The sequence below is a fragment of the Microcebus murinus genome, chromosome 3 (assembly GCF_040939455.1).
Source record: "Microcebus murinus isolate Inina chromosome 3, M.murinus_Inina_mat1.0, whole genome shotgun sequence".
NCBI lineage: Eukaryota > Metazoa > Chordata > Mammalia > Primates > Cheirogaleidae > Microcebus > Microcebus murinus.
In genome coordinates this window covers 1,366,878-1,387,279 of record NC_134106.1, presented here as the reverse complement: position 1 = coordinate 1,387,279, position 20,402 = coordinate 1,366,878, and the positions used below count along the sequence as shown (strand labels likewise).

General features: G+C 52.1%; 1 protein-coding gene across 10 annotated transcripts in view; it reads left to right on the top strand.

Moving 5' to 3' along the window:
• MYT1L (myelin transcription factor 1 like) overlaps window positions 1-20,402 on the top strand; it is a 462,697-nt gene that overhangs the window by 36,482 nt on the left and 405,813 nt on the right. For all 10 annotated transcript variants that reach the window (XM_076000516.1, XM_020288690.2, XM_076000518.1 and 7 more), the window contains exon 2: window positions 9,867-9,964. The gene's annotated coding sequence lies outside the window, so the exon portion shown is untranslated. The remainder of the gene's footprint in view (window positions 1-9,866; window positions 9,965-20,402) is intronic.

Here is a 20,402-nt window from a genome sequence, read left to right as displayed (position 1 = left end):
CGTCTCTCTGAACTCAGGGATTTGCCCCAGAACTTCCCTGGCGTGGGTTCACCTGCTTGTCCAGTCTCAGTTCGACACCCGCAGTGGTGGGGTCACCACCTTAGGAAGAGGTTCTTCGTTGCCTTTCACTGCACCTGATTGATGCGGTTCACATACACTGGGGGCTTCTCTGCCCAGAACGTGAGCTTCCTGAGGACACGGAATACGATATCAATATATAACATAATATAATGTATCCCATAGTACTCGGCAGAATGCTGTGCACATGCTACTGTTTTCAACAAATACGCAATCATTGATTTCTTCTGCAAGGTAAATGGTAAAATGAGCATCAGTTTATACTTGAGTGAGAGTGGACTGCATATTTATTCGTATTTACATGTGATTTAGATGCCCTCAGCCGCCCCAATAAAAAGAGCAGATATAGAGAGAAATGTTATTTAAATCAATTTGGGTCTCATTTATAAAATGGAGATAATTTCTACTTCAAAAGCTGTCTCCCTTCTTTCCTCTCCATTTGCATATTGAATGGAAATACAATCTCCATCATTTGCTCAGTGTTTTAAGCCGAGCCTCGAGAAGGCTGCTTGGCCTCAAATGAACTGTGTAAAGCACGGGCATCGAATTAAACTTTTGGATGATGGTTTGCTGAGCTCAAGTCAAAACTCATGTGATCTCGGTGCTTGCCAACTCTCTCCCCCCTTTCTTTCTAAATCGGAGCCGTTCTAAAATATGCAACAAGGACGACGGGGCCCTTGCTGTGTTCCGTGCCTGGCTTCAGTCTGCAGGTGTCTCGGGCTCAGGTTACTACAGGGTTTTCCTGCGATCGCGAGTTGCTTTCTAAGCACGGTCAAGTGACCAAAACCAACCTGTCCATTGGCCGCCTCCCTGTCACCTGTGACCAGCCGCTTGTTGTCCCCTGGCCCATGACCCCTCTCCCGGTGCCCCCGGGGTGCGAGGGCGAGACCGACTTAACTTCCTGCTCCGGCAGATGAGACTCCCGACAAAGACAACAGTCTGCGTTTTCCCGCCTCCCTCTCGCTTTCCTCCGTGCTCACCTCACTTCCTCTGGGGCTGGACGGTCCGACCGCCCTCCATGTCCCCATGCAGAGGGGCGCCCACGGCACCAGCCAGGGAAAGAGCAGCCCGGGTTCTCGGAGCTAAACGAGGAGGCCTGAATTCCTTCCAGGCATCTCTTCCCACATCTTTCCTTTTGCTCTGTGCGTTTCTGTTATCAAACCGTCGGACTCCAGAGGAGCCAGGAGCGGAGGAGGGGGTGCACCTTGCACCTGTGGCCGAGGGGGGGCATCCTTCTGCTCCACTTAAGGGACACACTCCCCTGTGAGACGTCCTTACCATGTTTCCCCGAAAATAAGACCTCCCCATAAAATAAGCCCTAGCAGGATTTCTAAGCATGTGCGCAATAGAAGCCCCACCCCGAAAATAAGCCCTAGTGACGGGCGTGGCTGCGCAGCGCATCTGCACGACCCATGCATGTCGTCGCGGAGCGGGAAAGAAGACGAGCAGCCCTTCTCATCTGCCCCGTGAGAGTTCCATTGCTCGACATGAGAGATTGGGGCCGATTTTTCTAAAGGAAATAGAGTTGCAAGAAATTCAGGATGGAATTCGGGGTTTGGAGAGTGAGGATGATGTTCCAGAAGAAGACGACTTAGCTATATTTGAATAAATGTAGATGGTTGTACCATCCTTAAAAAAAAAAAAATAACACGTCCCCTGAAAATAAGCCCTAGGGTGTCGTCTTGAGGAAAAATAAATACAAGACCCTGTCTTGTTTTCGGGGAAACAGGGTACTAGATCAAGGACGTGTCTTGCTCCCCTGCAGACCCCCAGCCAGAAGACTTTGTCTCTCTGACCCTACCTCCATGGCTCCAGGAGAGCGCAGGTGCCTGTCCCCTGTCCCATACCTGTTCCGCCGGCAGGTGGCAGGCCTCACACTCACCTGTGCCTCTGCGTGCCCACTTCTCCCCGATGCATCCTCCCAGGGGCGCAGGGGTGTGGGGGGATGGAGTCTTGTTTCCATGGAACTGGGTCCAGGGACGGCAGCCCCACACCCTCACCTTTCCCTTCTGCTGGAGCACACGTGGGAAGCAGCTGGAAATGCTCAGCGGGCATTTTCCCTGCTGAACGGGGTCCTCCTGCAGATTCTCCTTCTTAGCCCTGGGGCTACGGAGACGAGGGACACAGGGCCCTGGGGACGGCCATGCAGGCCTGTGGGACCCGATGCCACCAACGATTTCGGGGCTCCGCCTCCCAGAGATGCTGAGCCGGATCCTCCTGTCTCTGGGGTGGCATCTTGGCCACCACTCTGGTGCCTCCACTTTCTTGACCCTGCGTCTGTGGCCTCAGATTTTCCCCCTGGGCAGGATTTGCAGGTGAAGTCGAATCATGCTAGAGGAAGTCGCCTTTTTGCAGAGCAGGTTTCAGGTCCGGAACTTGCCCTGTCCCCCGTCTCCCACCTGCTTTCCTCATCTTCCTTCTGAGGCTGCCGGCCACCCCAGGTGGCTTCCTGATTGTTTTCTGCGCAGACTTGGGGTTGAAGTAAGAAGCGCTGGTAGGGAGACTAGTTTGTCGGGTGTTACATATCCAACGCACCTGATTCAGTGAAAGCAGGCTTTTTTTGGATGCTGGAATGCCGGACCCCTGTGCCTTTTTTTAGACATTTACAAATATGAACCCCACCTTGCGTACAACTTGGGCACAGGGATGAGAGTGGCTTGCCCAGGCTGGGTCCAGGGGCCTGCAGGCCTGTGCCCACTGCATGTGCCTCTCTGTGGGCAGGGCCTGTGACACGCACCAGCCCAGGCCTCGGGACACGGAGGCCTGGCCCAGCCTGCAGTGGCCACCCTTGGGTTGCAGGGTCCTCTCTCCCAGGTGGGCGTCGCTGCTGTGAGGGCCACACAGGTGCTTCCATGCACAGGAAAAGAAAAATAGCAAAGAAAACCTAGTTGGGGAATCTGCCCAAGCATTCTTCATCTAGCCAAACATAAGCCTTTTGTGCATTTACAGCATTTTTCTCTAATTTCATATTTGTTTTCATGTAAGACGTTTGGAAATAGAATTGCTTTGCTCTCCAAATCCACGACCAACGCTCCACTCCCCACCTGATTGGCTAATCCACAACGGTCCACACCCCACCTGAGTGGATAATCCACGACAGTCCACACCCCACCTGAGCAGATAATCCACAACGGTCTACGCCCCACCTGAGTGGATAATCCATGATGGTCCACGCCCCACCTGAGTGGATGCATGTCCAGCTGTAGGGGAGACCGAGCTGCTCAGTCCTCAGTCTCTCATAAGGCCCCCACCCCCAGCTGCAAGCGGGCCCACTGCCCCGTTCCCTGCCTGCCAGGACAGGACAGCACACCCTTCACCCCTTCTGGACATGTGTCCCTTTGCCCAGTTGACACTCAGATTCCTTCCCCCTCCGGGCCGACGGGGGCAGCAGAGAGCCAGGCTTGGCCACCCCAGGGCCCCTCATCGAGGTCCTGGTGAGCACTTCCTCTCCATCTTGGGATCTTGCTTTTTTACGTTTTGGAAATGCTCTGGGAAAAGCTGGAAGACGCCCTCTTGCAATACTGAAAGGCATGCAATGGCATGGTGGGAGGATGGTTGGGGTCCTCTCCAAACTGGGCGTACAGGAGGCCAAGAGCTGACACCTGGGTGGGGGGGCACACGCGTGGCCAGGGGTGCACAGCCCAGCCCCGCGTGTCCTGCGGTCTCTGCTGACAGCCTGCGCCCGCGCCACGGTGCAGGAGCGTGGGTCAGACGCAGGCCAGGGCCTCCCCCGGCGGCATGTGAGAGCGGAGTGGCTTCCTCCTCTCTGTCCCTCGAGCAAGCCCGTCTCCTTCCGCTGCTGTGTCCACTGCGGGCCATGAGCTTCTTAGGGCCAGGCCCGGCCGCCTTCCCCTCGGGCCCAGCTCCTGTCCCACAGTCCCTCTCCCAGCTGGCCGCAGGGAGAGGGCGCCCGCCGGGCTGAACGCCCAGAACCACGGGCGCCGGCCTTTGGTTTCATCCCCGGCGTGTGCAATCGTGGGCTTGTGTTTCAGGACGCCCCGAGCCCAGGGTGCGTGTTTGTCTTATGCCACGGAGGGGTCTAAGCTCAAATCACAGATCACCACTTTCACAGGAGACAGAAAAGCATATCGAGGCTTTGCAGCTTCGATCCTTTATCTGACCCTGTGTTATTCTCACTTCTTGTGCTGCTTCTTTCCTGTCTTGGGGTTCTAAGTTTCACGTCTCTGAGTTCTGAGTTCGCTGCACAAAAATACAATTTATATGGACTTGTAATCTTTTGCCAAGCCTTTTCCTTATATAACCTAAATTGATTTCCATAATGGCCCTAAAAGTTTGTGGCTGTCTCTTTTTCCTGGTTCGCTAATGCAGGAAGTGGTTGTGGCGTGGGGATCCTGCAGCCGGGAAGTGGCAGAACATTAATGCAAACCTGGGGATCCTTCTGTTAGTTTTGGGGCACTTCTTCTGACCCGGTGTTTCTCAGCCCTGGCTGCACATCAGGGTCACCTGGGGAGCTTTTAGAAAACTACTGAGGCCTGGGCTTCCCCCAGACCAATTAAGTCAGACTCCCCGCGCGCAGGTGGGCACCTGGGCGGTTTAAAAGCTCCCCAGGTGATTCCAATACAGACCCAGGTCTGCAAGCTGCACCTTCACGCCGTTTTCCTGCCTCTGTGCCAGACAGCGGTGTGTTTGGTGGACGGGACGCACGGACAGTTGACTGAGCTGCCTGCCACGGCGGGGGGCTCACAGCTCCTGCGGCGGGCGTGTGTGGGGCCTCGGGGAATTAGGCTTGGGTGGCCCCTTTCTCCACATTACCTTCTCGCCCACAGCACGGCTGCAGTTCCCTAAAACGTAAGTCCTTAAAACCATGCAACACGAATCCGTACAACCTGCTCCCACCATTGCAGGCTGTGATGCGCACGCCCTGGTCTTTGGGTAGGACAGAGAGTCGCATGGCACACGGGCCTTCAGACTTTTGGGAACAAAGAGCCCCTTTCCCAAATGCAAGCAGAGGCAGGCCCAGCCCTGAGGCTGACGCAGCAGCCGGGGCTGCTCCGGGCCTTCCCCGCCAGACTGTGCCGTTCACCTCCTCCTCGCACCTGCAGGGTTTGTGCCATCAGTGGTCCCTGGGGCCCTCAGACGTGGAGAACACAGTTCCAGGGCAAGGTGTCTCAGGTGCTTGGCTTACGTCTAAGATTCTGACTTCTCTGCTGCTCTCCGCCCATGCGCTGTGATTTGAGGCTGTGTGGCCGTGTTGGGATGGGGGGTTGCCAAGGCCGACATAGGGACATAAATACCCAGACCTTACCCCCCCAGCCCCCGGAGCCTTACCCTGACTTGGGGCCGCCTTCCCCAGGGGGCAAATTTTCTCCCAGTGCTCTCCGCTCTCCTCCCTGCTCTGGGGTCTGCCTCCCTGGAGCCCTGTTTGTGCCGTGACGCAGGTGAGCTGAGTTGGGGACGGCTGGCTGTCGGCCGTTAATTGGATCCACATCTAAATCTCTCTCTTTTTAATCTCCTCAGACAATGCGGAGGAAGTCACACGGTGTCTCAGGTTTCAAAAGCTTTGTAGCATCAGTCACCCCATTTAGAGAGGATTTTTGGTTCTATTCCATTTAGCCGGCTTTTATGCCACGAGAGGTGCCAATGAGAGTCGCATTTGTTTGCAGAACATCAAACACGAGGGACTGTCTTACTCCAGTCTTGCTCGAGAATGGCGGTCCCGGTAACGCAGTGACCGGCTGTCTGTGAGGGTTTTTCTTACTGTTACTATGGTCTATTGCTATATGGTTATATATTTCAGAATTTTTTAATTTACTTAAAGTCCAGCCTTTTATAAGATGGATGTAAAAAATTATCTCACTCTATGCAAATGGACTGGCATGAAAAGATCATAAGTGTAATGACCATTTGTTTTCTTTAAAGATGAAGAGCGTGCACCACTGCATTACTGTCATACTTGAAGTATGGGGGAAATATGAAAAACCTGAAAATGTCAATTAATAAACAAAAGTGCACAGAGAAACAAGCTTTTAGGCTAATATGCAAAACAGGCTGCACCTGTCTGACAGGGTGAGCTAGGATATTCCCCCACTAGCCTGGCAGGGCCACCTGTCGGGATTCTCCTCTGGGCTGAGGGACGGGCTGTCACCCTTCATAGTTTCAGCCTCACTCTGTTGTCAGCAGCGGGTTCTCTGCCCAGACAGGCTCACGCGAGCTCCCTCGGGGGACGCGGGATCTCACCTGCTCTGCCACCGGGAGCCTCAGACGCCCGCAGAAAAGCTAATTAATGAGCAGGGCTATGGCTTCTATGAGAGGGTAGCGCGTTTCCAAAAGGGTAATTATCTTGGAGAAAATAACTTTTATTGTTAACTAACTTTGAGTTCAGAAGCTATCGATTTTAAGGAGAAAATAAACCTGACGTTCTTGAGACTGTGTCTGAATGACCACACTGTTCTCCAGCAAGAGCGTGTCCCGGTGTGCGCATTTGTGTGAGGCTCTGTTCTGATAAGAATCCAAAGTGGTCGCTCGCTGTAAAATTAACCTGGTAAGCGACACTCTGGATCAGCCCTGTCCAGTAGAAAGGTAGCACAAGTTGTAGAATTACACACGTGACAATACCTTTGGGAGTAATCATCAAATGGAAATAGAAGAAACAGATGAAATTAATTTTTATAATATAGTATCTAACCTAAAATATTATAATATCATATTGGCAACCCACTATACAATGATGGATGAGATGTTTATTTCACATTTTTGTCATGCTGTCCTCAAATGTGGCTGTGGCATGCACGCGACGTCACAGCACACCTGGAACTCACCGCGTGTGCGGGGCCGGGCAGCACGCTTGTCTGCCGCCTGCCACGGCGGTGCCGGGGTTGCAGATGAGCCCGTTAATGAGAAATGTTTTGCTCAGTTCTTCCCAATATTTTGCTCTGCGTAGGTAGATGATGATTTTGTTTTTTAAAAAGTTGATTTTAATTGCGTTAAAGTTCGAGTGCGGTGTTTAAGAGGCGCATGCAGAGCATTTAGATCGTTGGGATTCAAATCCAATTCCGCTGTCGACAGACTGCGTGGTCTTAGGCCAGCTATCTGGCTTCCCCGGGCCTTGCTTTTGACATCTGAGAATTGGTGCTATGACGTACCTGCCTTGCCGTGAGGATTGAATGCCACGATTCCTGTCCCGTGCTTCCCACATAGCTAGTCGCTACTCTTAGGTCATTGTAAATGCATCTCCCGTTCTCCAGAAAGGAACGATAGCCTGTCGGAAAATGAGACCAGATGATCTATCTATTGATAAGTCTGATGTGTTCTGAAAAGCCATCAAAGGGAGTAAGGCAACTTTCTAGTGTGATCTGCTTCCCCCCCCCCCCCCCGGGGGGGTTCTTCATGCCAGTCCTTGAGTTCGGGAATCTCGCTACTTAAATTTCCATTGCGTTAAATTCCAAAGTTGAAATTCAGTTGCAGAGTTTTTAAGTTTCTGTTGTGTTGCTGTTATTATTTCCATGGACGTGTTAGCACTTCTCTTCTGCTTAAAAAGTGGTAGTATCCACGTAGAAATAACTATAATTCTATTTATTTAAAAGATTATATGAAATGACTGTTTATTAACAGTTATAATATTTGTATGAATTGAAAAGACCAAGTTCCCCATTTCCTGAGAGCTAGAGCGGATTCCAGACATCAGGAGTCTTTAAAACAGCCCAGTCATTACCCTCATTTTGCAAATGAGGGAGTCACCCTGTGCTCTTGACATGTTGCCATTTTTCCGTATTCAGTAGATACAATATTTATATTTTTAGATAGATTTTTTTTTAAAAGATAGGGATTGCCCAGTGCTAGATAATGTCTCTTTAAATCACTTACTCGGGAACACCTGCCGGGTCCCCAGTCCAGACGTCAGCGCCAGGTTGCTGGGGTCGGGCAAGAAAAGCATGAGAGATACCGGCCCTGACACCAAGTGGCACTTGAGTCGACCGCTTTCAAGATTTCAAAATTGGATACTCTGTATTGATAGACCTAAACCTTGGAAAGTGTTTTAGAATCATCTGAACAGTCGTTTAGGAAATCAACTGAAGCGATGAAACAAATCAAAGCAAAGGGCAGTTTTGGATGAAATGTGTAGAACTCAGCAAAGTCGGGTTTCACACCAAGTCTGTCCCCCCCCCAAAGTCCTTCCTCCCCCTGCCCTCCAGACTTCACGGGTCCTCCCTGCCTTCTGCAGGTCACCTTTCCAGGAGGGGGGATGTCAAGGCTCTCGTGCCCTGGCAGACTGGCCAAAGCCACAGGGAGGGTGGCCCCTTTGGCCACAGGCGGGATCTGCTCTGCCTAAGTGCAGCAAACCATTCGGGGCCACTTAAAACCACGAGACCACTCATTCCTGGCTCACGGCGGCGAGCACGCCCCAGTGCAGCAGGAACTAGATTTATTGCCGTTTGCAGTTATAGAGTAAAACCCCAAGACTAGACGTTCTCATAAATAACTTCTAATGGGTTCTTTGTTTGATTTTTTCCCCCATGTATTAGAAATGATCAGAAACTTGATATCTGCATTACTTCCTTTAAAAGCACACATCTACTTCATTTGATTTTGAAGGCTCTAGAATGGTTTCCGCGTTTTAATGGCAACGATACCGTCCTAAAAGAGCCGTCCATTCCATCTGCAAAAAAAAAAAAAAAAATTAGAATGTCATGTGAACCGACACGTGGTCACAGATGCTTAATGTTTGCTTTTAGAAGGATGGAAGGGCTGGAGGGTCTGGGAAGCTGGACACAGGCTGGCGTCAGAGAGGGCTGGTCTTGAACCCCAGCTAAGGGTGTTTGAGCCTCGTGTCTGGGGCTTCCGATCACCTTTGAGCCGACGCACAGGGCACTGACAGCGCCAGCTCCGGGGCTAAATGAGAAGGAACCTGCATGCGTGTCTGACGCCGACCGTGGCCCTTCTCAGCCGGACGCTCGGGAACGGCAGCTGCTGTCATCTGCTCTCGGCGTGAAGGTTCCTGTCCTAGTGTCACCAGTGGCGTCACCGGAGGGGAGTGGCCTCTGGGCAGGACGGTGGGGACCCGGGAAGGGGAGGGCGCTCTAGGTGGAGGCAAAGAACATATGCAGAGTCGAACACATGGAAGAATTCCATGTTTCATTTTTCCTCCCACAGAACTGCTAAAATTGGAACGAATATGGTTAGTGGGTAGAAAAAAGTTGAATTAATGTTCCAGAGGCATCATTGTCCTTTTCTTCTGTCACCCCAGTTTTCCCCATGAACCTGGAAAATGGGAAATGTCGGGAATGTCCTTCCCTGCTTGCGGCTCTTAACTTTTGTGTCTTTAGACATCGCTTGTTTCTGGCGCAGAGCCCTGGGCGGCTCAGACAAGCACGGCCACGCTGACCTGGGGGCCTTGTTTGAGCCCTTCTATTCCCCCATACAGGAATCCAGGCAGCACCCTCAATCCAGAACCTTCCATTGACAATGTGGTCCTGCCTGTAGGGCAGGCGGGGTCCCGGGCGGGGAGCTACTCTTGCTTTGCTGGGGGTCTTTGCACACCGGCCGGAGACCTCGGGACCCGCTCAGGCTTCGGACAGCTGACCTCGTGCTTTCGCGTTTATTAAAGAGCAGACTGCTGGTTTAGAGGCCCTGCCCCTCTGATGAGATGCAGTGGGCGTGTCCAGCTGCAGCCCCGTCCCTGCGTGAGTTGCGGCGTGTGGACGTGTGGGTGTGAAGCCCCGTTAATGTGATGAGGATGGCGCAGGACGTAGGGAGCCCGCCACTCCCACCAAGTCGCGAGGAAGCCGTCTCAGTTCCACTGACCTCCGCCTCTTCTCTCTCCTCTGCAGGGAAGGTCACGCCCGGGCTGTAGCCGAGGACAGGCGCGCGCAGCTCCCGCCCGGACCGCGTCCGGCCCACGTTGACGTTTGAGGAATCCTGGAGTGTGGTATGTCCATTCCAACGGGACCTTACGATTTTGTTAGGGATGTGAAGTATATCACTGAAAACAAAGCAGGATGTGGTAGAACGTGGCGATGGCCGATTTAAAATGGGGCGGCTGAGTCTTTTTCAACCAGTCACTTCTCGCCGTTTCGGGTGTTTAGGTGCTTCCGTGTTGTGCCATCGTTTAGTTAATTGAACGTGCATGTTAAGTTCACCTGTCAATTATGGCTGCTGCTTATCTCTTTATCTCCTGATGAGAGCTTTGCATATGGTCCAGATATTTCACAAACCAAGTCAAGCAGAAAACTTTATCCAAAACCGTATTCATGTCTAATTTCCTCGTGTGCCGTTCGTCATATGGTGCTTCTGGACTTCAGCCCCCAGTGCTGGCTGTGTCCTGCCATGTGGCCCACACAGGGCCGGTCGTCACCCCTCCCAGGCCCCAGAGTCCCCTGCAAAGCAGAGACTGCGGTCCCTACAGACATGTGGAAACTGAGGCTGAGGGAGGTGGTCCGACCGGCTAGAGGAGCGACTTGAAAGCGTCACCCGGAATCGAAGCCCGGTTTCGACACCATCATTCCCCATTCCCTGGCGACCCACCCTGAGCCACTCATTGGTATCCCTTTTAAAGGTCTATCTCGAGGCATCATCTTATTAATTTCCACCTCTACTGGAGAGCAGAGCTGGCTTGACCGGGCGTCGGCTGAGGGTCTGGGCTGCCCTCGCCTGCCCTGGGCTTTGACACCACACTCAGCTCGTGTGACTGTCAAGTCTCTTGCCATCCAGTGGGTGGAATTGAGCAATGCCAGTCTTACAGACAAGATGAATTTAATTTCCAGCAGGACTGAGAAATAATCCCCGCTGTTGGACCCGGCGTCCTGTGTTTGCTACACGGTTCATATTTCATTGTTCAGAAGTTGCGGTTTCTCAAGGCGTCACCTCTGCACTCACCTTCGCCCTGAGTGCCGAGAGCACGAGAATCCGCCCTCCGAATGCTGTCATTCGCACCAGCATCGCGCTGGCAGAGAGACAGGCCTTTAAAATAAACGTATTTTCTTTACGTAATTAGTATTTTCCATTTTAGAAAAGATTGAATATTATAATAATGTATAATCACATTCAAGCTTGAAAGTCCCAAAACCAAGTGACCACAACCATTAAAATGATTTGTTGGTTTAACATTTTTTAGATCGAGCCAGGCCAAACTGCACATTTTGTTCCCTTCTCCTCTTTTACTTTGCGCATCACAAATATCTCTCTGCAACGATAAATAGATTCCTGCGACATTGTTTCATGGTATGCAGTATTCCACTCTATGGATATACTGAAATATACTCAACCAGCCTCTATTGTAGTTTTATAAGTTGGTTCTACAAACAAAGCTTTAATAACCATTTTTTTTTACCTTAAACTTTTCACACAGTTTATTATTTTCTTAAGATAAAGTCATAGAATTGCTGGACCAAAGACTTTGGGTATTTTAAGATTCTCGTGAGGGGTGATACTTTTTTTTTTTTTTTGAGACAGAGTCTCACTGTGTTGCCTGGGCTAGAGTGCCGTGGCGTCAGCCTCGCTCACAGCAACCTCAATCTCCTGGGCTCAAGTGATCCTCCTGCCTCAGCCTCCCAAGTAGCTGGGACGACAGGCATGCGCCACCATGCCCGGCTAATTTTTTCCATATATATTAGTTGGCCAATTAATTTCTTTGTATTTATAGTAGAGACAGGGTCTCACTCTTGCTCAGGCTGGTTTTGAACTCCTGACCTCGAGCAATCCTCCCGCCTCGGCCTCCCAGAGTGCTGGGATTACAGGCGTGAGCCGCCGCGCCCGGCCAGGGGTGATACTTTTAAACTGCTTCTCCACTGTACGTATGGTCACGTCTGACCCTGCACACAGCTGACCGTCCACTGTGTGAATCGCCTGCCATCCCACGGGCAATTCTTATGAATTTGACTTTGAGGAAAACTAACCTCATGGCATGAATGTAGTTTTTTAAAGGCTAAAAATGCATTTCAATACCTATTCCGAATTCCCAGGAACTCAGCTAAAACTGTCACACTTCTGTTCTCTTGTTCCTGTGTCAAATCAGCATGTGAAACGCCTGCTGTGTGCAATGCGTGTGCTAGACCGTGGAGTGAATGCAGGACACGCCCCATGCTTTCCAGAAGTTTCTCTTTGAGCAGTAGAGTCCACACTCAGTCCCTGATACGCAGTATGAAGAGCACTCCAGAACTTGGCTTTAAAACGTGATCTCGGCATAAGCGGTTCACTCTCGTGACCGTGATTGTCCTTAGTGGAAGGCTCACGGCCGGCCACCACTTTAGGAAGGTGGCCCTGTGTTCGCTGCGCCACGCTGCAGAGCACGCTGTGGGCACACGACCGCCCTGGTGTCATCCACCCTGAACAGGAACCTTCTTGTCACCCTCTCGAGTGTTCCCGGCGACGAACGCCTGGTACCCAGCACGCGACATGGTCCGTCCCGTGGCCGGGCTGTGCTCACAGACCAGGGATGTTTTCTTTGCCGATAGGCACCTGTGTTTCCTACTTTTAGGAAAAGATATAGAAAAAGTCCAAGTCAATTCAACTCGATGGATATATTTTAAGACCTACTATGTTCAGGACCTGTTCTAGGTGCCGTGGGCTAATTTCCATTTCATATGGCAGTATTTTAATATTCGATGACAGTTTTCACGTTTTTTCTGACATGTACAAGTTAACTAGTTGACCTCATTCCACGTGATCGAACCCGTGCCGCGTTAAACTTGCTAAATTTCTGCAGGGCCATGCATTTTGCCTCAGTTCTTGACACACACATGAGCTAGTTGGAGAGACTCTCACGGGTGACCAGTGAGGCCCGGGGCATCTGCCGCCTGCCACCTTTGTAGAGATCACCACACGCCACGTTACAAAGAAAAAGGAAAGTCATGTATCCCAAACTATTAGCAGTTGTGACGTGGGAAGACGTGCGTGGTTGTGTGAATCTGCTGTCAAAGACAAACCTGAAATGAGAGCTGGGGACCGGGGTGGGGTCCTGCAGCCGCGCTGGCCTGGCCACTCCGGCCGGTGACTGCATCAGCGGGTGACGGGCCAGGCAGTCTCCCAGGGGACTTCCACGGCCTGCACAGTTTCAGGGCAGAATTCTAGGCTCGGGATTCTGGGCTTCAGAGGACGCAGCTCTGGATGCCTCCTGGCGCGTGGGTCTGCGTGCCGGGCGGCCCCTCTCCTCCTCCCGCCGGTGCCTGACGCACGGCACACGCGTGGCGGCCCCTCGCACGCTGGGGCTCCACGGCTGCACTCTACCAGGCTGGTGTGTGTGGACCGACGTACTCCTCGAGATGCCGCCGAGGTAGACGCTCCCACCGTCACCCCCGTTTCAAACAGGAGGCGCCGAGGCGGAGAGCGACGTAGGGTGGACAGGAGCAAGGCGCTCAGCCCGCTGCACAAGGTGCGGGAGCCCGAGCCCCTAAGGTCCGCGCTGCTCCGGGCGGGCGGGCGGGGGGACAGCTTCGCTCCCCCACAGGTTAAGCTCCCAGTGGTTGCTGCGGTTGAAGTTGCTTCGCTTGGTTGTTTCAGAAATAAATGCCCACTACCAAGGCGGCCTTGATGTGAAAAAAAAAATACAACAGCGAATCACCAATGCATCACCCTGTGAGCCATTCAGCCACAGGTACATAGATAGTGTCTATCCAGTGTTTTCGTGGTGGTTTTACCAAAAATGACCACATCTGACGTCGTGTGAGCATTGAGTACTACATGCTTAAAATCCTCCTTATATGCAGAGAAACTTGGAAAATGTAACTTTTTTTTTTTTACTTTAGTTCATGCATAGGTTTAGTTGTCCGTGCATGTTTTCTTGCTATTTATTTGAAGTTCCCTGACTCGTATTCATTGTTTATTTCCTCATCTCCCCCTTTTCGGATGCCTATTTTTACTGCGTGGTGTATCTTCTCTGTCTCGAATGCCACACAGTTTTCCCCGTGGAAGCTCCTGTTCTGTGCTCCTCTTACTCGCGCCTGTCTCTGCTACGTGCCTGTTTGGCTGCTCCGATGAGTACATCGCCTAAGCGCAGCCTGTCGACAGCTCCTCGCGGTTCGCGTTCTCTGATTAGAGGACGGAAGCGAAAGGAAATATCAGTGTCTAATGTCTGCCTACTTGAGATTGTGAATAAAACACCCCCATAAACACAGAAAGCCAAAAAGGAAACACAATGATGAAGGTTTCACTCAGCCCGACACCAACCAGCCGACAAACTTGGCGGTGAAATTGAACCGAGAAGGGAGCCGCCGCGGGGAACAGGTGTTGGCTGAGGTTTCGGGAATAGCTGTTTTTCCCTCCCTCCCTCTTTCCTCTCTTCCTTCCTTCTCTCCCACCTCTCTCTCCCCCCGCTTTCCCTCCCTCCCGGCCTCCTCCTCCTCCTCCTGTTCCCACTGCTTTGTGTGCAGTGGCTGAATCGTGACGCTAACTTGCAAGGTGCAAGAAGACATTGTTTCCCGCCACCCTTTGGACTCTCGTGAGGCTCAGGAGTAGCCTTGAGACCTGGGCAAGTAAATACCATCAGCCTGTATAAAACCCCCAACCGTAAAACCAGGGAGGGGCGGTTTGTCATCTGTGCCCAGAAACCCATAGTGGCCATACATTGTCATGACTGTTAAGCCCCTAAAAATAGTAAATGGCGGGAGAGGCCTGAAGGCAGATGTCTGTTCAGGGGATCTCTTATTTGGAGTGTCACTGGCCCAGGGCGAAAGATGACAGCTGAGATGACACCCACAGAGCCTTGCAATGACGCCTGCGTCATAGAGACAGGCTCAGGACTCGGGGGTGGGGCACAGCCAGCCTTGGGGGAGCCCCGGCCCTGGTGCACCTGCTTCCCGGGGCTGGGCGGGTCAAATGAGAAGCAGAGAGAGGCCCTGGCCATGGGTACGACACTAGTCTGCATTAGTCCTGCCTTTACGTGACCTGGCTCTGGCTCAGGGGACAGTGGTCCCTAAATTCTTCACCACCATCCTATTGTTTCACTTTGCCTGAAACATGAGACGTTAAAATATACCCAGAAAAAAAAAATTTGACTTTATGCATCATATCTATCCCTAAAATTTAAAAGCATGTACATGCTATTAAAGACTTGCTTTTAATTGTTTAGGTGTGTTCATGGTGTCACAGCTCTGTTTAAAGATACAGTTCTTATATCTTAGAGATGCACAATAAAATGCTTGTGGTGAAATGTTGTGATTTCTGGGGAATTTCCTTCAAAATACCATAGACATGGGTGTCACATGGGGCGCACACATGTGGCACTGGCCCCATGATGTGTTGTCACTGACTGATGGCCATGTGGGCTCGTTCCACTCTGTCTGCTGTTGTGCTTGTTTAATGTTTTCTGTAGAAAAATGTCTCAGTGGATGGGAAGTTGCAGAAGGATGATTTCAGAGGCATCCCTGCTACAGACTGGCGGGGAGTGAGCCCGGCTTTCTACCTCTGAAAAGCAAATTTCCTTCTGCCCTTGTCTGATAACAGTCTGGACGCACAGGGTCACTGCAGAGACAGCATGAGCTGTTGTGTTTCGCGTGTTACATGTGCCTGACATGTTAACCGCCTGTGAGTAGCTCGTCCGTAGCACTGGCTGTGGCTGCTGCCATCAGCTGTCATCGAGCGGAAAACTTTTGTTTCCATTTTGCACTTAAAGCAACAATTTCTTAGATTGGCAGTTGTTATATAGGACCTCTCTTAGTTTCGTACATGAAAAGGATTTTGGAATTAACAGTTAACTTTCTATTTTAAAGCTAAAACCAGAAATGATTTAGTAATGACTTTTCTGTGAGTTGTAACGTTGGATAGATTTCTAAAAGTACTCAAAAAAGTTATTTAAACAATGAGTTCTTAAAGTTTGCTAGGGACATAGTATGATATTTTTGCCTTCAAATCAGGATACGTTAACTAATTAGCTAGTGTCTCAGGTATCGAGTTGTTTTCTTCTTTTTTCTGTTGCAAAGGATATAAAACCGTGTTTTTTTCTATAATTAACATTTTTGCACGGCCACTTATATGTTATCCTTACCACTCACAGGGTAGTAGTAACTTCACAGTTACTTAACCCTACTACTCTTCCTTTTCCACAGAATTTAAATCATAGCTATTCTAGGAAAGGATTCGGTGTTGGGACTTTGGATGACTGTGTTTTCTGAAGAGCCCCCTTTCCTGACAGACAGAGTGAAGGACTCGGGGAGGTGGGGTACAGGCAGCGGCCGGTTTCTCGCCGCCCCTCCCCCGTGCACACTCTGGTCCCTTTCCCCCAACTCGGGCCCCCGTACAACCTCGTGGATCCAGTGGCCGTCTCAGTTGGTGGGAGACACCAGGTCATCCTTGAGAAACTACCTGTGCAACCACCCCCAGGTGTGGAGGGCAAAAGGGTGAGTGGAGAGTAAGCAGTGGAAAATTAAAAATCGATCGGAATTGAGCAGGCGGGATAAAAGCAAAACAAGTAGCGGTAGCTGGTGCGTGACGAGGGCCGTGAGCTCCCGCGTGGGATGACCCTCGGCTGCACAGACCAGGGTGGGCTTCCCGGGAGGGCGTGGGCTGAGCGGGCTGCGGCATCTGGCACGGGGGAGAGAGACAGGCGTGAAGAAGAGCCAAAGGCAGGGCTATGAGACGGAAGTGACGTCCTGTGAGCCTCTGAGAGGGGAGCGAGCCCGAGAGGTGCGGGTGTGAAGCGAACAGTGGCAACCTTGCATTTGGCCCCTGATCTCCAGTTCTGCTGCCGACACTCTCCGCGCACGAGAAGCAGCCCCAGGAGCGTCTGGACCAGGAAGACACAGGGACCCAGGGGCAGCGGAAACTCACAGGGATCCTTGACGCCCGCGGGCTCCCCCTCGCCCATCCTCAGGTTGGGAACCACAGGTTTCTCTGTGCAGTTGTAGAGGAACTTTACTGGCCGGGCGCGGTGGCTCACGCCTGTAATCCTAGCACTCTGGGAGGCTGAGGCGGGCGGATCGCTCAAGATCAGGAGTTCGAGACCAGCCTGAGCAAGAGTGAGACCCCATCTCTACTAAAACTGCAAAGAAATTAGCTGGACAACTAAAAAAAAAAAAATATATATATATATATATGTATATATATATATATATTTATATAAGATTAGCTGGACATGGTGGTACATGCCTGTAGTCCCAGCTACTCGGGAGGCTGAGGCAGGAGGATCGCTTGAGTCCAGGAGATTGAGGATGCTGTGAGCTAGGCTGACGCCACGGCACTCACTCTAGCCTGGGCAACACTGCGAGACTCTGAATCCAAAAAAAAAAAAAAGAAAATGAACTTTACTAAGTAACTGATGCATTTGGAAAATTTTTAAAAGTTGCCTGACCCATGTCCTAATGATAAGAGGATAGAAAAAACCCGACTGGACACCAGTAACCCGTGTCTCCCTGGACAGGGAGGCCGCGGTGTGTGGGGCGGCAGGGTGCAGCCTGCGTAGCCGTGGCCTGAGCTCCGGAAGCCTGTGAGGCGTGTGCGGGCGCCAGGGGTGCACGCCCTGCTCTAGCCACCTGCTCTTGCCGGCGTCAGTTATAACAGCCCTGCTGAGCAGAAAGGTGCGCTCTTTGACAAGAAGCCTGGCACGCTTTGTTCCCCTTCAGTGCCTGCCTCAGCACCCGTCGTGTGGGGACACAGCCCTGCTCGGAATCCCCAGCACAGAGCCTCGAACGCTCACGTTCCTCAAAGGAACACAGCAAGCGAAAAAAACGCCACGCGGTCCAGCGGAAGACACATGTCCCTTGTCAGGCAGAGAGAGGAGACCAGGTACGGCTAGGCCGGGGAGAGGTGTCACTCCAGCAGGAGGAGGAGCGATCCCCTGGGCAGAGCCGGGCGGCAGGGACCCTCCTTACCGGCGGGCGGGAGGAGCGAGGCGTGAGGAGGGCGTGAAGGAGGAACGCACCGGTCACCAGCGGAAGATTCCGGTGGAAACGCAGGCTGCCGTGAGGTTAGGAAACACGTTATCCCATGCAAAACCTGCTGGAATTCATGTTACAGGCAGCAGGGAAGCAGGTTGCGTGTGTGTAGACGGTGTCCGTGGTGCGTATGGCAACAGAGAAGGTCGCGCCCACACCCGCTGGCAGGCGGGGCCTCCCGGAGCAGCTGCCGCCGCGTCCGAGACGCCGACCTAGTGTCCACGGAGTGCGAGGTCCAGGCTCACACCTGCGTCTCTACGGCCTGGAGCAAAGCACTCCCCTCTGCAGGCCTGTCCTCCACCCAAACAGTGTCCCGGTCACCCCCGGCGGGGGTAGGGAGGCTTGGAGCATCGCGTGCGTAAGATGACTTCCGGCGCTCTGTGGCCAGAGCCGCTCATGGTGTCGAAGCCACAGAATACAGAACGGAGTTGGAAGAAAATAGCTCCATTCCGTTTGAGCTCACCCGGCACGACCCCATCTACTGATGTTCTCGGAGACAGTTCACTTTCACGTGACTACTACAACACGCATGGGTGCGCACACACATGTACACACACATGTACACGTCTTTGTTATAATACTTGCCCACGATCTCATTTCCAAAGGTGTCTGCCCATTTATCCTTCAAGGCCTGGCGTCAACATCCAGCCACGGTGACACCCAACCTCCAATGTGGCAGCCAGGGCCACCCACCCCATGCAGGGCACCTGTTGCAGGGCACCTGTTGCAGGGCTGGCCATGGTCCCCACTGGGAGTACAGACTCCCAGAACGTCACTGCACTTGTCTCGTTGCCTCACCACGAGCTGTCCCTATTCCAGCCTGCACATAGCACCCGCAGGGAGCCGTACGTGTTTGTTTGCTGGGCTTCACGGCTGTCCAAGTGCACGCTCCAGGGTTGCGTGGAACAGCCCCTGGACCAAGCTGTGGGCCGGCTCCAGTCGGCCCTGCCCGTGCTCTGCGGGGTCTGGGCTGTGTGAGTCTGTGCGTGTGAGGACACACTTGACCAGCCCCACGCGTACGATGCATGTGCAAAGTGATCTCAAACACGTGGTACGTTGCATTGTGTGGCTGGTGTTGACATTGACTGTTAGTTTTTAAAATGTGCTTTGGTGACACGAGGCTCCCTTTCTCAGACTGTTCCCTTCAGTCTCAGAAATTGCTTTAGAAAACAGATCAAGCCCAAATCTCCTGAAACAAAACACTTACAAGACTGGTAACAGAAGCTAAGAGTTTCCGCATGTTAAGGGTGGTTAGGAATGCCTCTTTCCCTGCGCTCTTACATTTTGTAGGAAGAAAATTCAATTCATTTTGTAAATAAATTCCACTGACATTTGAGTGCTTTGAATGCATCAGCCTGCCTACTTTTCCTCCTTCCCTCCCACCCTTCTTCCTTCCTTCCTTATTTTATTTTGTAATTTTATTGTTATATAATATTTTTACATATTTTGGGGGGGGCATGTGATATTCTGATACATGTGCACACGTATAATGATCAAATCAGGACATTTGGGATGTCCAGTGCCTCACACATTTACCTTTCTGTTAAAAACATTACAGTTTTCTTTTCTAGCTATTTTGGAATACCCAGTAAATTATTGTTGGTGGTGGTTTCTCTGCTGCACCTTCTTTCTGCCTCAGTCCCTCCTCCCCGCCGTCCTCACGGCAAACACACGACACCCACAGCCGAGCATCACTTCTCTGTGCTCGTTTCGTCGTCATTGGGTTACTGCTCTGAGAGGTCTTTATATCAGTCTTCTGTTTTAATAACGGAGGCAAAAGCTGTAAAATACCGAAGAATATGCACTCCGGCTTTACCCTCGGAGCCGTTTCCCGGGGCTGGGTGGGAAGCAGCCCCGTTACGTAGCTCGCTCACCTCTCCACGCTCACGGAGCCGTGAGGGCCTTTGTCTTTTCCAGCGTTTCTCCTCCTTACGACCCGGTTCCCTCCCTAGTGCCCTTCCAGCCTGCAGCACAGCGGCCCTCATGGCTGGTGCTGTCACCCGCACTGCTCCACCGGGTGCCCAGGCTCTGAGGGTGGAGCGTGACTTGCTCAGGGGCCCTGGTGGTGCAAGCACCGGTGACTCCTGCCTCCTCCAGACTGGGGCCCTGGCGTGCCGTGTTCCGGGCCAAAGACCGACTCTCAGGAGGATGACTCTCTGGCACGCCTAAAAAGCTACAGAAACGCAGCCCCATTCCCGCTGGAGTGCAAGGGGTTGCAGAGTTCTCTCTGGTGGCCCTGGCTTTCCGTCCACAGCTCTGTCGTTCCCGGATTCATTTATCAGAGGTGACACTTACACCAAGTCTTTCAGTCCAAAAACAAAATCCCTGCTCTTCTTAGCTTGCTGTTCCTCTTGTTCACTGTCTAGCTTTTCTCCCTGTGGCAAAAGCAGGGCTGTGGCCAGGTGTCCAAGTCCCAGTGACAGGGCAGGGCTGTGGCCGGGTGTCCAAGTCCCAGTGACAGGGCAGGGCTGTGGCCGGGTGTGCAACTCCCAGTGACAGGGC